This window comes from Trachurus trachurus (genome assembly GCF_905171665.1).
Source record: "Trachurus trachurus genome assembly, chromosome: 11".
Classification (NCBI taxonomy): domain Eukaryota; kingdom Metazoa; phylum Chordata; class Actinopteri; order Carangiformes; family Carangidae; genus Trachurus; species Trachurus trachurus.
This window is the reverse complement of record NC_139904.1, coordinates 17,780,557-17,796,028: the sequence shown is the minus strand read 5'-3', so window position 1 is coordinate 17,796,028 and position 15,472 is coordinate 17,780,557.

Genomic DNA, 15,472 nt, shown 5'->3' with positions numbered 1-15,472 from the left:
GTGGTGTGTGCTCATTACCAAACACGCAGGCTCCGTTTCCATGAGCATGTGTGTTTGACAACAAAATTAGGAGCAGCACCATGATTCGTTACGAGCAGGCAAATAAATAAACAAACACAAAAACATATGAACAATGTTTTCCCTCTCAATCAATTTCTCTTTCAAAATCTGCTGCACAAACACACATAAACTACAATAAAACAAACAAGCAAAGACTAAATTACAGAGCTACTGCAGGCTGTTATTACAAATCATTATATTAATTTATTATATTCTACTGCTTCATTTGCGGTGTGATATAGCCCTGTGCTTTTGTGTGTTCAAGTTTCCAAGAGGAAAATGCAGTAATGCTGCTGCAGTAGCTACAAATAGGCTACCTTTCTCATGGTCAAATACTGAGCATTGTTGTACAAATATGTACAAAAATGGACAGACTGGATGTTTAAAGCAGAAGTAAGCAATCCGGTCGTTTTGGCTAATGCTGCGTTCCAGGTAGGCTTTTGAAACCGTAAATTACAGCTTTAGTCACAACTTACGATTTTGTAGCGTTCCAGGCAACCCACTCGTATTTTTCCGACCTGTTTTACCTGTGAAAGTCACTATAACGGCCACTCGTAACTTCCGACCCGTGAACTCGTACCAGATCGAACTGGTATGACTTCACAGGTCGGAAAAACACGAGTTACGGGTTGCCTTGAACGCACCATAACAGTCCTCGTCCCTACGTCACCACATTCACGCGCATCCCTTGGCTGCACACACAGCCCTGCATGCCGTTCTCTCTCCTCATTGGATAAAAACTGTAGGATACGAGAAAAGTTTTCTCCTCGGCTCACATTAAAAGACTTTTAACAGTGCTCTTTTATGTTTTGTTTTGTTTTGTTTTGTTTTGTTTTGTTTTGTTTTGTTTTGTTTTGTTTTGTTTTGTTATCAATATTTCCTGTTTTCATTTTTGCTTGCTGCACTTAATTTCAGTCTCATTTGATCGCTTTTTTATTTACTTTTGAAAGTTACAAATTAAGTAAATAGAGGCCTGTTGAAATGTGTGTGTGCTGAGACTAAAATGATGTGCTAATAAAAAGGGAAAGTAATGGTTGTTTGAATATGAAAACATATATACATAAAGAAGCAGTTTGGTTTACCAATGTGGTGAGCAAAGTTGTTACAATTTGAGAATTACATCATTTTAAATGACAAATAACACTGATTGAAAATGATCCCAGATTGTGGTGTATTTGATCCCATTTAATGTGGTTGTGGAAAAAATACCATCTCACAAAATAAACTGTCATATTACTTGGCTAGTTTGAGTGTATTATATGATTTAATATTGAAGACTGCTTTTGTTTCTGCACCAAGTAGGCAAGCAAAAGTATTATAATGTTTCAGAACAACTATGATTGATCAGTATTATCCTGTGATCTACTGAAGTCTCTCTGATATGACTGCTTTTTCCCAGTGACAGCGTCAGCTTATCAACCATGATAGTATTCATGAGTGTTATATAAAATATCTCTAGTCTCTGCATTAAAGAAAAAAAATGTTAATGGTGTATTTTCTGTGATTTATGCTCAAATTACCCACAGTGTGTGCTGTAAGTAGAGCAACAGTCTATATGACGCCGGGCCTTGCCTGACAGAGGAAAAACAATTGTGTGCAAAGGAAATGAGAATCTCATTGTACAAAGGAAGTGTTCCTCTGCTGCCTGGCTGCTGGCTCACAGATTAAAGCAGCTGTCAATTGATCAAATATTTGCATTTTCCTTCCCGTTCTTATTGTGCACATTTGCAGTCGTGTGTGTTCATGCACACACACACACACACACACACACATACACAAACACTCATACACATTAAAAGGAATCTGTACACACATCTGTACACACCTACATGATGCAAAATGAATGCACACGCACACACACTCTCAGCACCATCCTTTTTTATCAGGGGATCTCTCTTGACACCGTGAGCGGGGGTCCTTTTTTCAGTGCTAGCGGCACATGCCCCCTCAAGGGTAGCAAAGGGCAGGGGCCATAGTGCAAAGGGCATGGCCTTATCACCGTGGTAACACCGTTCTCAGGGGGAAGATTCCCACCAGCATGAGGTTACTAAATCTAACTAGTGACGCATCATCACTTGTAAAGTTGTTTTGAAAATGTGTACAGTGTAAGTCTCACAGCAAGTGCCCCTCAAAATGTGAAAATGTTTTTTATTATAGCTTACTGCATGTGTGTCTTGGTGTTATTTTTGAGGGTCTGAGCTTGACTTCTGGACAAATGTAGGCTACTTGTTTTGTCTTAAATTTAAGCCGTGTGATTGTGGACAAGAAAGTTTCTAAATGGCCATCTGAAAACACAGTGCACAAGTTTAGATTTTAAGTGTTGAACACGGTTTGTTTCTTGCTGGGAGCAGGTGGAGGTGATGGTTGCTTGCCAAGAGCTTCAGTCAATATGTTTACACTAAAAGAGATTATGCCCTCTGAGCAGCTCTGCTGATTTAGGACAGATTGACTCGGTATCGGAAAGTGAGGAGAAAGTCTGGATTGACCAGAGCTAGCTATTTAGCATGATAACCTCAATATAAGGAAATAAGTGATAGAAAGAAAGGCAAACAAGAATTAAATATTGCTTTTCACTACTGGAGGCAGCTCTAACAAAGTAATTAAGTTAAAACTATTGATGTCAACATTGGCTCTGTAATTACATATAGCACCTTTAATCCAACTTGTTTCATAACTGTGTGGTGAACAGGGTGTGGGCTAATTTTAAACATTCGTAATCATTTTATCGGCCATTACTTTTGTGACTCTCACAACTGAAGAGAAGTTTCACGATAGACATGTGTTAGCAGCTTCACAGGCATCCATCCCATGGTGTTTAAAGATGGCTATTTAAGTATTTCATCCCTGTTACTTATTAACTAGCCAGCCAAGCAATATTTAACTTGCGTGTAAACAGCCTGAGAAGCTTAAATGAAAAAGATGTTGATCCGTATCCAAAGTGAGTTTGCTGACTTCAGAGAGAGCACCAACTGTCGCCCAGTTTAGTTTCTGTAAACAAATGGGGGGAAAGAAAACAGATCATTTAGTCATCATATGGTGTCATCACTAGTGAGCAAAGTTATAGATAGAACTCCATCCTTGCTAGCCTTTTCTGTGTTGATGCAAAAACTGTAAAAACAGGTATAACTGTGTTTAAATATTTAATGTTATTACACTTAGAAATAAAATGTTATACCTTAAACTGATGTTAAAATGAAAATCGACCATTTCCTGATACAAACAGATTGATTGACTGGTTTGCTGGACTTTGCCTGTAGCCTCTTTGTGTCAATGTGTGTGTGTGTATGTGTGTGAATGCAGTTTGTGTGTGTGCGTGCCTGCAGAGAGTACGTGTTTACAGCCCATGTAAGTATTTGTGTGCTTGCGTATGCATGTCTCACCTCCTCCTCACCCTGCTCCACTGAGAGATGAACAGATGGACACAGTGGGGGGTGCGTAGGACAGAGTCTAGCGAGGCGCGGAGAAACAAAGGGAAGAAGGAAGGACTTTCCTATCTCCTCTCCTTCTTGCCACGGTAACATGAGACCCCAAGCTGTGCCGCAGACGTGTCAGACTAACAGGTGATACAAAGGTGTCTTCAAGGGAGCGTTTGGGTTGACAGTGGTGCGATGCAGAGTGCAACCTGGGCGACAGAGGTGACATTGTGTTGGAGAAATGACACAGAGAAAGGCACAAATGTGATTTGCAAGGTGCTCACATGCAGGTGACACTACAAGCAGGAAACAAAAAAATATAAATGAGGAAGAGATAGCATGTTTTTATGACAGTATGCTATGTTTATGTGCAATTATATTCCCCATGTTGTAATGTGGTCTTACAGTCAGGTTTTGCAGAATTAGGAAGGGACCTACTAAAAAAAGGCAGTTCTGGTTTGAATTGAGCCAAACTTTTGATAACAGAAATGAGTGTAAATAAAGACTGCTGATTAAAAAAAAAAAACATTCCTTTAACGCAAGGTGACATGTAGAAAAGATTCATAGCATGCATGTGATAAGAAGATCAGATAGCAGAGCATTTGATGTGGAAGGTTGACACAGCGAAGATAAGACCTGCAGGATGACAAACAGGCACGTTTCTAGGACGCTTTAAGGTGAAACAACCCTCCTGTATCTATATATTCATACTTTTTTTTTTTTTTTTTTTGCTGGGAAAAAGCTTAGAAAAAGCTAAGCAAATACACATTTCTGCCAAAAACTTTGCCTGGGAAAAGGGAGGTCTTGACTGTTTTAAGTGAAAATCTGCAGTGGTTTGTTTGAAGTGAGAACACTGGCCTCATGAAAAGTGGGAAAATGACTTGCAGATTTGATCAGGAGCCACTTTGGTTGACATTTTCTCATGTTATCCACGATACTTGGTTGAATTGACGACCGGATTAAAGCGGCACTTAAAAAAACTGACATGTAACCACATGTCTTTGCAAATGAGATATGTTTCACTGGCTGACTGGCAACATAAAACTTAACCAGGCCAAAGTAAAAGGAGAACTCAACAGCAACTTGATATCAACTTCAAACCAGACTGCACAAAACAAAACAGGGGAAATGTACAAATGTTTTCAAGCCTGCGGAGAGAGTTGTATGGTTTTAGGAAACCAACAGAAGTCTGGTATTGTAAAAACATGTCAGAAAGGGTTTTTTTTTTTTTTGTCTTGTCTCCCTGTTACTGATTAAACTGCAAACCCAAACAGATCTGTCACAGGCCTCTCCATCTACCCATACTGTATAAGCTGTGTGTATATATCGGTATCAGAGTTGGTTCACCACTAAATGCAGTTACAGCTACATTTATTCTCTCACGGTTACGTGACAAGGGAAGAGATTTTTTTTCTTTCTTTTATGCGTTATTGCTTCATTAAATGCATGTTATTAATTAAAATTCATTAATATTACAGCACCAGGATAAGAACCCACCACACCACTTCTGTCCTCTCTCTCTCTCTCTCTCTCTCTCTCTCTCTCTCAAGGGAAGAGGAGTGGACGAGTGGTGGAGAGGCAGATTCTTCTGCACAGCGGTAATCTGCAAACCAAGCAAATTGAATAATTGCATGTAGCATGTGCCATCAGGGAAGGTAATGTTTTCATGTAATTGACTTTGTGTGTGTGTGTGTGTGTATGTGTGTGTGTGCTCTGCAGCATTAGCTCTGCGGACCTTCTAACTTTGAAATATGTGTATCTCTAAAATTCGAGGCATATTAATGTCCAGCTAAACAAAACTATTGGAATTCTATTTTACGTAAACATAGAAAGTGATGTAGCTTCTATCTATTGTGTTTACATGCCGATTTGTGTTTGTGCCTGTCAGATTTGTTAAATACACAGACACATTTGGCTTGCTCTCTCTGCCTAGAAGTGGATCTGATGGGCTTTTCCTGTGACTGTGTCAGCTCCGCTTTGCTCTGACAGTCTCCTCAATTTAAGCAGGAATTAGATTTACTTCCCTCCGCCAGCATCAGTCTTTCATCAACAAATACAGGGCGGCGAGATCACATTTGACAAGTGCAGCATAGGTAATACACTGCCATATCCATCATTTTAAACTTTTTATGTCTGCCAACGACAGGGCATAAATCCTGAGGAAAATAGTGAGTGTTGTCAGTGAGCTGGTAAATGTCTGCAGGACACTGAAGGACACATACAGAAAGCAGCTGCAGGAAACTGTTCCTCCCTCTGCCCCTGGAGTTTAGAATAAAATCGGATCAGCTGAAGCTGTTATATTGTGTTCGTGTGTAGCTGATAAATGTTATGATGATGAATTTCTGAGCAATAATATTTTTTAAGTAATATTTTTAACAGTAAAGTCAAGGAGGTGGGATTTGATACTGAATTTGACTTAAAGGTTTCTATATACTGTGGAGTGTAGATGAGATTTGAAACAATAATGTAGTGTTGCAAACCACAATTTTGTATGAAGAGGAATAACAGGATGGAAATGAGTAGAGAATGAAATAACATCGCATTTGTTGCACTCCAAATTCCTCTGGTCTTTGTTGTGGTGGATGAGTTCAAGTCTACATTCAGCATTTCCCAGTTCGACTGCGGACCACAGCCAATATTGGTTTGGTTTTTTATGGGATGGAGAGCCCTACAGGCAGCTATAGGACTCAGAAACTGTTACACAACTGGCTACAAAAAGAAGCTGAAATGTAACATTAGCATATCACTGTGCTTAGCATGGGTCTGAGGTTGTTTGTTTGCTCTGTCAGTTGTCATGTAAGACAAGAGTAATCTTTTTCAGTTGTGCTTTTCAATGTCAAACATGATATAACCTTTAGGTGTACACAGAAAATATGAGTGATTATAAGGGAGTTGCTTTCCTTTAGTAAAAAACAATGATAAAGATTACGTTTTGTTTTGAAGGTGACACCTAGTGGCCGTAGTGATTATGGCAGGAGCAGAGGGAGAAGTGCGATTACAGAATGCAAAGACCACCAAAGTCTATATCAGGAGGTGCCAGACCTGGATGGGCGGCTCAATCAAACACAGGACTTCACTTTAACAGGAGTGAGGTTTGATTCCCCCATGAAACTAGTGCAACTGTTCATCAAGATTGTGATCTAACCCTGACCAAGTAGTTCAAGCGCCTAAACTGTATGAAACCATCATGACTCTTAGTAACCCTGGTGACCATTGATACACTGGTACAATCGTGTGTTTATTATGGTAACCATGACAACCATTGTCCATTACCCATGGTGCCGTAGTATGTCAGGAAACACTCACTATGTAGGTCTAAATGAGAGGGGAGAAAAGTGACCCACTTGGTTGTGCAGGTTGTACGACTTGTTGTTTTCCGTTTTTGTTTAGTTGTTTAGTAATGGTATAGTGGTTTGTGCAGTTGCTGTACAGTCGCCAAGCAGCTCTTTTCACACTGGTTTTAGTTTACATTTCACAGTTTTTTATTTTATAGTGCAGCGTTTAAAGAGATAGAGAAGCCAACTTTAACCTCTCATCATCTGCAGGAATTTGACCTCTGGGCCTTTTGTGGAATCCATGTTGATTCACCACAGAGCAGCCAACGTAACCAGCTGCTCCGACTGTAAACTCACAGCAGTGTGTGTGTGTGTGTGTGTGTGTGTGTGTGTGTGTGTGTGTGTGTGTGTGTGTGTGTGTGTGTGTGTGTGTGTGTGTGTGTGTGTGTGTGTGTGTGTGTGTGTGTGTGTGTGTGTGCATGTGTGTACCTGATCCCGGAGGTCACCAGAAACACCAGTTCCCTCAGTTCTTATCTCCTTCCTGTGACTCTGAGTTGCTCGATCAGAATAATTTGATATGCAGGTGTGCTCGATGTTTATTCAAGCAAACATCATGCAAAAACACTGGAATCAGTCCAGTCACAGAAACAAAGATGCCCTGTTTGATTTACTCAAGTGAAGGTGAGTCATATTCAATAAATAAAGTGGGGGTTGGGAGGGCTGTGGGGGTGTTTTGTTATTTTTTAATATCATATGCCACAAACAGCTCAGAGCAACATGGTGAACACGTTGTCATGAGGAGAGAACTGCTCCTCTGGGTTCCTGCAGGTGGTTTCACAGACTCACAATTCTTTCAGCTCTGGAAGTTTATGACAGGTTAGGAGTCTTCTTCTCTCCTGACAGCATCCTTATGTTTCCATACATTCACTCTGGTATCTTATTACCAAATTACATCAAACACAGTCCATTACTGTGCTGCTCGCTGCACCAGCCTCCACAAGGCCCCCATTCTTATCTTTCTTTTTTCCACAGGCGAGGTACGAGTGCTGAATTGTTTAGCTCAGCCGCTGCAGATAGCTATCGTCTCTGACTCTCTTCGCTTGCAGCGCTGCATGGAAGCCAAGATGGATGCATTAGCAGCGCCTTTTCATTGATGAGCGAAATAAAACTTTACGCTTGACAGTCTGTCCCAAAATGGATTCCTTCGCTACCTGCAGGTATAGCTGAGGTACGCTCATAATCCATCTGATGCCATTCAAGCATGGGACAGCATGGCAGGTTTGCCTCTGGTGTTGGATCCCTTCCTTGCCCGCATGTGTGTATGCCTGCGTTGGTGTGCGTGCATGCGTGCGCGCGTGGGATATTTATGTCTGTCTGCAACAGTGTCTTTGTCTGTGTGGGTAAGATATTAAAAAAAAAAGAAAAAAAAAGAAAACAAGATCCCCAGATTAGGCACATCTGTCCTGCCTCGCTTCAAAACATGGTTTACCACAGAAATCCAAGTATATGTTTTTCATTTTTGTGTGTTTGCAAACTGTCTGTCTTTGTTTCAGCCCAGAGTTGATTTGTAACAGTGGCTCGTTTGACCTGATATGTTAAACCAGGACAAGATCAAGTGCTACAGTGTCTTATTTAACTGTCTAAAACAAACAACCTTTTAAATTAATTCACAGAAGCATTGATAACGACATAATTGTGTGGGAGTGGTTGGAGTGACACGACGTATTGATTATAGAGTGTGACTTTCCTGGCAGAGGAAACTTAATGTGTGGGAAATGCTCTAATTCAGGCTAAATTGATATCGGAAACAGAAACCACTGAGCTGATTTGCACAACGGTGGGTGATTATAGTGTGAGATGGTCAGATAATCAGCCTATTTTCTCTCACTTTCACACTCACTCCTTCTGTCTTGTTCTCTCTTCTAGGTGTGTGTGTGTGTGTGTGTGTGTGTGTGTGTGTGTGTGTGTGTGTGTGTGTGTGTGTGTGTGTGTGTGTGTGTGTGTGTGTGTGTGTGTTGTGTGTGTGTTGTGTGTGCACTTGAGAATATGGGCTAGATTTACACTGAGATGGAGATGTTAATAAATATAGCCTGCAGGCAATCATCGATTGATCACAGTTTCCTCACTGCTGTTTTGTTTCCACACACACACACACACACACACACACACACACACCTGCACAAGAGTACACACAGATATATACATAAAGGCTTGTAGGTGCATGACAAATCACCAGCAGAGACATGCACAAATGTAAAATCAAGCATTAACACACAAACCCGCATCTACACACGCAGTGGGAATGATAAATTGCGCTGTGACGCTGGTTTTCAAACAGATAGACATGAAGAATTATACTGATCATCGTTTAGCAATGCACTTTTTTTTTAGGACATGGTTCTCATTTGTTTGGCTTCTAAGATCCAGACATCAGTACAACGAGCAGGGAGCGAACCAGAGTCAGTGTTTTGGCAGAAGCGTGTATCTTCATAGCTGCTTATTTTCTGCCTGGCATTTGAAAGGAGTGTTTGTGCCTTGTTGAACAGTGAGGCCTCATCGCGGTTCTGCTGGCGGCTGGCTGGGCTCGTTTCGCATGCTGCTTACATGGCTGCACGATTGCTTGTGTGCCTTGTGCACGAGCGCGTGTGTGCGTTTGTGCATCTGCAAAGAAACATGTGTGTTCAAGGTGTGGGTAAGACACCGCAGTGGTTTGACATATATTCCGCTGTGTGATCACACACACAGGATGTAAGGTGCAGCCTGTGGAAGATGAAGGTGTTTACATGCATTTTACAAGTTGTCTAAAAACATGTCTAACAGTAGGAGAGGTGACAGAAAGGTTCCCATAAGAGTTTATGAACCAGTGCACATTTGTAATGCATAAAAAATAAAGGACTTCCACAGCTGCAGAGTATGCACTTTTGTATAAACTGTCATTATATAACTGTAAGTCTTATATTCACTAAGTTATATTTAAGTAGGGGTCCACAGGTATTATCTGTAAAATGTACTGAAGTATTCTCAAGTAAATGCATCATAAAAACAATTTTTTTTTATGTTGCTGGTTGAGGTGAAACAAATGTTTTACAGTGTGAGTCACTGAGGTAAAGATGTGAAAGAATAGAAATAGTATAACATTATTAGTATCATTAGTTTTAGTATTAGTAAAGTCAGAATTTTTTTTATTTAGTTTACACACTACATACAAAATACAAAGCTGCACTATAAGTTGCATTCACAACACTCACTGGTTTTACTTTCAAAACTCTGCAACTCTCCTAACTCAGTTGTCCTATGATCTCTATTTGTACAGCTGTGAAAAATTGGACTGTAATTTGACATTATAATGTCTGTATGCATCATACAATGTCTGCATAAATGCATCATGTTTTGTCAAAACATGATGCATTTAAATGGTCAATGTGGTCTTTGCATAAATTTTTGTATAAATATACTGGTAATGTCATTGAGTTATAAATAAGAGAAAACTCAAAAACACAAATTGTACTTAAATATAATTACAGAAAATTAAAGGTTAAATAATTTATTAGCATTCCTTTTAATCTACCCAAATTATTGTAATTCAGTCTATTACTTCTGAGCCTTTCTACTCCAGAGGCAAAGGCCTTAATCTCTCTACTCTTAGAGTCCTCATAACAAATCCTGTTTCTTTCTCACTAGTCTTAACAAAAAGTCTTTTATAAATTTGCAAACAGCAGCTCTTTCTGAGACCTTGGAGTATTCAAGAGTATGTTCTTGGTAAATGTGACCTATTAGAGGAGCTCTTTTTAGTTGTGCTGCTCCAGTATTTGATGATGAGTTAGTCAAGTTCACCAACATTTAGTCTATGAGTCTTCATCATATCATTGCTGCTCAATTTCACCACAGTCAGGCTGGCCACCTTGGCCCCCGTTAACATATAGATTTACTGAGGATAGCCCATAAAATCCTATATCACTTTTCAAACTGTTATCATACACCAGTTGAAATAGGAGTCATTTAATGGGACGTATTAAACGGCTAATTGAAGTATAATGTGCTCAGGTTTTATTTCCATTGTAAGTGATGGTGACACGTGAGAGCATAAAGCCCACAGACCATTAAATGAGCTCAATGAATTAATTTTATGCAAGCACATGTGTGTGTGCGAACACACGTGTGTGTCTAAATGGTTAAATCTTTGGAGGACATACACTCGTCTGTGCATATTTAACCGCTGTGTGTGTGTGTGTGTGTGCGTTTGCACTTCAGTGGGCAGAGCTCCGTGTGTGTTTTTCATCTGTGTGCTTTTGTTCATGTATGTGCTTGTGTTTAAAAGCAGCACCATCCCAGACCAGTCGCTGCCTCCCCCTCATCAACCCGCTAATCACTGTGATTAGTGACTCATTTCATCATTACAGCCTTCATACCACACACTGCTTACCTGCGTACACAACCGTTCCTGGAGAGATTTTCACACAGACACACACACACAAAGGAACACACTGAGGCCTGGCTGTTGATCACACACTCCTCCACCTTCACCCCTGCAGTCTGCCATCCATCACTGTGCCACTGGGGAAAGAGATGGAGAAAAGAGAGAGGACGGGAGGAAAAGATTGTGAAGTGGAGAGAGAAAGAGAACAGAAGAGAGAGACAAAGGAAGAAGTGACCGCGTCTGTCGTTTTTACCTTGAGCTGGGCCTCTCTTAATCCCTGCCATGCACGCGCAACACTCACAAACGCACACACACACACTGAATAAGATATGTGAAACCAGAAAGCCTTAAACCACTTCCTCAAGGGCCACCTCGAGTGTGAGTGCATGTCTATGTGGCGAGGTGCACCAGAAGCTACATGAAGCAGTGTGAGATGAGATACGTACGTGAGCCAAGGTGTAGATGACTCACACAAACCTGCAGAAGAGCATAAACACGTATGTACAGAAGCATAAACCATACACTGAAATAACTGATCAAAGTCTCTAAAGCATCAAATGAAAAACATAGTTTCCTAACTGATTTTATTACATTTCTTTCTATACACACCCCCTCATGTTTACACAATGAGAAATCTTTTAATCCTATGTATTAATCATTAGGCCGACAGAACATATATTAAATTGAGAAACCCAAACAAAAAGAGAAATTAATGTAAAAAGGCACTTTGTCAAAGCAGATATTTACCGTAAATATAGAAATTGATTGGCTCACTGAGAGTGGCAAACTCTTGTAATATTCAGGGGATTTCACAGAAGAAGCTTGATTTACCTTTTCGTCTCAGGACTGTCTGACAAATATGGGAGGTTTGAAATACCAAAAGAAAAAAATAACATAAAATGAATGCAATACCCTATATATATATATACACACACCTACATAGACACAGATAAATAATGCATTCAGAGATAGAAAAGCACAACAATGTGTGTTGTACATGTATATCACATTGTTTGCTTTGTTTGATTTAGTATTGAAGTCCTGCAGCAACGAGCAGAGCAGCCTGGTGAATACACTGAGTCCAGACAGACAATTAAGTGCTAAGCCATTAAAAGCAGAATATATATGTTATGTACTACCTTCTCTTAGTAGTTGTTAACAGCAGAGTGGCTGATTTGTGTATTGGTTTTAAACAGGATTTGTGCTTGATGTTAAGAGAGTTCAGACATTGAGGCCTCACCTCAACATAACTTTTTACAGGTCTGAAGCTCAATTTAATGTTTGAATTATGTCTGAAAGAGTTTGTTTACCAGTAGTACGTGATTGCCCCAAGGGTACAAATGAAGGGTTCAAACACAATGGGCCTGTTCTAGCATTTGATTTTTTTTTTTTACACTGCTTCAAAGTGGAATAAAATATCACACACACCAACATTACCAACAACAGAAAAAAAAAAAAAAACTTTTTTGCCACTTTGCGGAAGGAGAAGCACATTGTGAACTCTCATATCGTCATCTCTGAGCTGATATGATGACTGAACAGGTGCATTGTTCCTCATTTAACAGTTATACAGTGACATACAGTCATGTGTCTGGTCACCTAGTTGATGTGGTCAATCTATATTCAGTCTTTTTAGCTCTGTTGTTGGCCTCTACCAACTCCTGCTGCACTATGTTCACCAACAACTAGAGATATATTGGTGCTGAGAGGGTTTTTAAAAAACCTTTTCGCCAAATATAGATCAATTTATAATGTAACTATCATAGTTACACATTATGCAGTTAAACAAAGAGCTGAAATGCAATATAAAGTTTAGAAGAGCTGGAGATTTGTGTGATAACTCTGCAGATTCGTCGACCCTACTCATATCGTTTTCCTTTCAAAAAGAAAAACTGCCAGTGTTTTTTAATATGACATAATTGTAGCAAAAGCAGGGGTGCAGTGGGTTTAGTGGACGCCCCATGTGTTGAGGCTATGGTCCTGGTGCACAGTTCGAATTCCGCATCGGGCGGCCCTTTCCTGTTTGTCATTCCCCCTCTTTCTGCCGCCCCATTTCCCGTCTCTCTCGACTGTACTATCAAACAAAAGGCATGAAAAAGCCCCAAATTTGAAAAAAAAATAATAATAATGGCAAAAGCAATGCACATTACTTTTTTTTTCACTTGGGTTTTACATGTTGCATTCAACAGAGGCAAGCCGGCTGCAAACTGTTGTAGATTTATATGCTGTGTGTGCAGAGACGACATATAGGCTTTGGTCTACTCTGAACGTCAGAAGAAGTTCTTCCAGTAAGCACCTTTTTAACAAAAGTGGAGTCAGAAACAGCAGACTTGAGAAAACCGTTGTCTGCGTGATTCTGAGCATGTACACATTCTGTAGCTATTTATGTGTGCAATGTGCAAAACCGTCAGGCTGCCTTTGTACATATTTCCTTTGTTTCATTTCCACTGCTCCACCGCTCATGTGGTGTGTCACAAGCTCAGCCAAAACACCTAGTTAGCTTTCTTTGATAGCTGATCGCACATCTGTGTTTCGATGGCACCTTGTCCAACCTGCTCTGAATGATCCAGCCGGGCAGGACGTACACTGAGCTGAATCCTCCCCGTGTGCCAAGAGATTGTCAAAATAATAATCCCACCCCAGGTCAGAGTACATTAACAGTCTCTTTTATGAGGTAGCGTACCCCCAGAGCCTTTCAGGAGGGAAACCTTTAGAACAATGGAGATTGTTTCCTGGAGGCTCTGAAGCAAATAAATTCAGCCTGCAGGGACCTTTGAAGGGCACATAGCGTTCTCACCGAGCTCCTGTAACTTCTCAGCAGCAGATAAGTGTTAAATTCTAATGCTCCGAATCCCTGTTGTGTATCTGCTGCCACAAAATATCCACACGTGAAATAAAAATGGGGTTTCAAAGGAAATGTAATAGCTGAGTGTTGAGAAAGCTACTGTACAAATCAGTACTGGAACAGGTGTGGAAGAAAGATAGTAAGACAAGGAAGCCAAGTCTAGACTGTTGGGACAAGGCTATAGGGTTGTAGTGAACTAATCCTAACCAGACCTGCCTCGTCTGTCTTCAACCAGCAACACCTCATAAGTGTGTGTGTGCGTGTGTGTGTGTGTGTGTGTGTGTGTAGGAGGAGGTGGGGACTGGTCTGCATCACATTTCGTTTAAAAAAAAAGAAAAGAAAAAGGAGGAGGAGGAGGCACTTTCTGCAGAGTCTGCAGCCTCTCCCCTTCACTTGCCCAGGATGTTCATGCACATGTACATATATATGTGTGTGTGTGTGTGTGTGTGTGTGTGTGTGTGTGTGTGTGTGTGTGTGTGTGTGTGTGTGTGTGTGTGTGTGTGTGTGTGTGTGTGTGTGTGTGTGTGTGTTTATGTGTGTGCGGTTTGTGTGAGTGTGCGTGGGTTATCAAAAACCTACCGCCATATGCGCTGTTTTACCAGGTGACCCAGCGGACTGCATTACTGGGTGACAGAGATGCACGACGAAGCCTCATCCATCTCCACATCTGGAGTGAAGGTGGTGGTGGTGGTGAGGGAGGGGGAGGGGGAGAAGGAGGGGGGGGGGGTGCTGTGGAGATGGATAAGTTGCAAATTGGTTCGAAGCTTGTGAAAAGAGAGTTGTTCTTCTTTTCTCAGAGAAGTAGATAAGCTCAGGACTTCAGCTCCAAACTCCTGTTTTATTTTTCCCACATGTGGCTCTTTGTTGAACGGCTGAAATGTAAATGAGTTTTGGACTAAAACCACAACAGTTTGCTACTTTATTGGTTCCTCTTTTCTTTTTTCTTTTTTTTTACTTATGTTGTAATAGTGGACCAACTCATTTAACAAATTATTCTTCTATGTCTTGCTATTGCACTGCAGGGAAGAAATGCACACACACACACAGACACATCCTTATACACCAACATAGCCTCAACAGCAGTTCTCCTTCCTCTTCGCTTGTCTCTCCCACGCTCACTTTTACCTCCTACACAGTCTCGACTCCAACATTGCGTGAACATACAGTAAACATGTGAGCTATTTAAAAAAAAAAAAAGAAAGACCAGACTTGGTAATCACGGTCCCTCAAGGAAAAATAACTGGAGTGAATGTTGAATATTTTCTTCAAGATGTAAATGATGCAAGTCACTGTTTCAAGAAACAGCTTGTTGATTTTGTGAACAAGGGCCCGGATTTAACATTTAATTTATTCATTTTCCTGTCAGCTATTATTCAGTCTTCTCTTTAGTTTAGTAAGACAAATGTAAAAAAAAAAAAAAAAAAAAGCCTGAAAATGAGGCAACTATAGCTGGATGTATCGG